Source organism: Oncorhynchus masou, unplaced genomic scaffold, assembly GCF_036934945.1.
Source record: "Oncorhynchus masou masou isolate Uvic2021 unplaced genomic scaffold, UVic_Omas_1.1 unplaced_scaffold_17032, whole genome shotgun sequence".
NCBI classification, from domain to species: Eukaryota; Metazoa; Chordata; class Actinopteri; order Salmoniformes; family Salmonidae; genus Oncorhynchus; species Oncorhynchus masou.
In genome coordinates, this window is record NW_027007191.1 from 1 (window position 1) to 2,240 (window position 2,240).

Below are 2,240 nucleotides of genomic sequence, written 5' to 3' on the forward strand. Positions count from 1 at the left end.
GGACATTGTGATTGGTGCATAAATTAAACAAACTACTATTCCAGGCGGCCATGATGGCTGAGGAGCTGAAGAAGGAGCAGGACACCAGCTCTCACCTGGAGAGGATGAAGAAGAACCTGGAGGTCACAGTCAAGGACCTGCAGCACCGCCTGGATGAGGCTGGAGAATCTGGCCATGAAGGGAGGCAAGAAGCAGCTCCAGAAACTGGAGTCCAGGGTGAGTTACCAGCAGGGTGGATGAGGTGATTGAAGACTGATTGCTGGAATGTATTTGATCATGTTAAAATACACAGAGCATTTTGTAATTACTTTTCATCTCAATAACCCATCTAGATCAGGGGTTCCCAAACTGTTTTGTGGCACCGACCACTTTTGTGATAGCACCATCAGAGACCCCCTCATAATATCAGAACACAACTCTTACTTTAGTGTGCGATAAAATAGCATCCACTCAGATTTACTATGACTTCTGCAGTGCATGACTGGACTAATCTAGTCTCAGGCCCTCAAGTCCCCCCTCTTTGCATCAGAGAGAAAATGTTGCAGTTTTAAAGCTTACATTACAGTGAATTTATGATCACAACAAAACCAATTATAATAATTGTACATTTATTTAGTGGAGTTGATCCAAAACCTTTAAATAAACGCAAACGTATTCATCTAGTTGCTTCCTTATGGCTTAACCTGTTGTTTAAGCCATAAGACTTCTTCTAATCTGCCATTTCATTCATTATAATAATAATAATAATAATTCACAATAAATATCAACACACAATATAATGTACATTCATCGAATTAATGTCATAGTAATAATTTATCTCTATTGTTACGTCTCATTCCAACAAACTGTTGTTGCACAGCGTTGTTAGTTAGCTACCGGCTAGCAGGCTAATGGCTGAATTAGCTTTTAGGCTAGCGGACTTTTTAATAAGTTCATAAAACCTGAAAATACAACATAACATCTCAAACATATGTACCCTCTCCATAAACAGTACCGTTTGAATATGGTGATTTACACCTGCTTACCTTCAAAATAAGATATAAAATGTATTTATGTCGGTGCTTCTGTCTTGCTGTTGGCTCACTTGACAAACTACTCTCAACTGCTGTATCTGAGCTCCATAATAGAAGCAATGTCACAACATTAAACATGCGAGTGGCGGCCTCTAGTCGCTGTAATTGGTACTGTAAATTATACACCACAAAAACTCATGAAAACATGGATAAATAGTCATGTTACAAATACAAGAAGAATTTGGGTTGAGAGCCTCAGACCAATTGTTTAATCTTAAGAGTTAATAACATAAATTATGGATGAATAATATTATATTGTACTGTATTGCACCTCTAAACTTTTGCCAAGATCCCTGGCTGTTTAATCTGTTCTTGCTATAAATATTAATAAACAAATGTAAATGTAAATTTCATTTTGGGGAACCACTGACCCAGATAATGAAAGTTGATGTTATTATTACAGACTACTTCAATTAAAATAATGAAATGACTTGACTGAGTAGAACACTTTACCTCTGTTTTACAAAACGTCTGATTTCACCACCTCAAACAAATGCCTACATGTATTTCTTCCACAAAGGTGCGTGAGCTCGAGACTGAGGTGGAGGCCGAGCAGAGAAGAGGTGTAGATGCAGTCAAGGGAGTCCGCAAGTATGAGCGCAGAGTCAAGGAGCTCACTTACCAGGTAAGAGAAAGTGTCAAGTTTGTGAAGAAATGAACTAACACAGACAGGTTTGTGTATAAAACTATTGGGGCATTGATTCGTTGCTCTTCTCCCACAGACTGAGGAGGATAAGAAGAACGTTAACAGACTTCAGGACCTGGTAGATAAGCTGCAGATGAAAGTGAAGGCCTACAAGAGGCACGCTGAGGAAGCGGTGAGTAAAAGACTTAGTCAAATACTCTGAAAAAAACATTTTTTCCACCTACAAAACGTAATGTCGATGTGGTTTAGTTGAAGTGTTGCTACAGCACACCTGTCATCAATGACTCAATTGATATTACAAGTAATTGCTTAAGAAATTATCGACATTTCTGAGTGTTTGCTGGCTGGGGGATGGTCTAGTGATCGTGCTGGAGGCAGCGGATTGATCCCCCGTTCTGCCACTCACTTCCTCTACTGTATCATCTAGCTCCCTGTATACATTGCTATTCTAAAGCTGTCATTTTTTGTATTTCGTTTTTTAAAATACCTTTAAAAACAGAATATTAATTTGCTTCCTGGTT

At 38.8% G+C, this 2,240-nt stretch overlaps 1 pseudogene; it reads left to right on the top strand.

The window, feature by feature from the left end:
- The first annotated feature begins 53 nt into the window (after nt 1–53).
- On the top strand, nt 54–1,891 carry LOC135532046 (myosin-7-like; annotated as a pseudogene).
- The last annotated feature ends 349 nt before the right edge of the window (nt 1,892–2,240 follow it).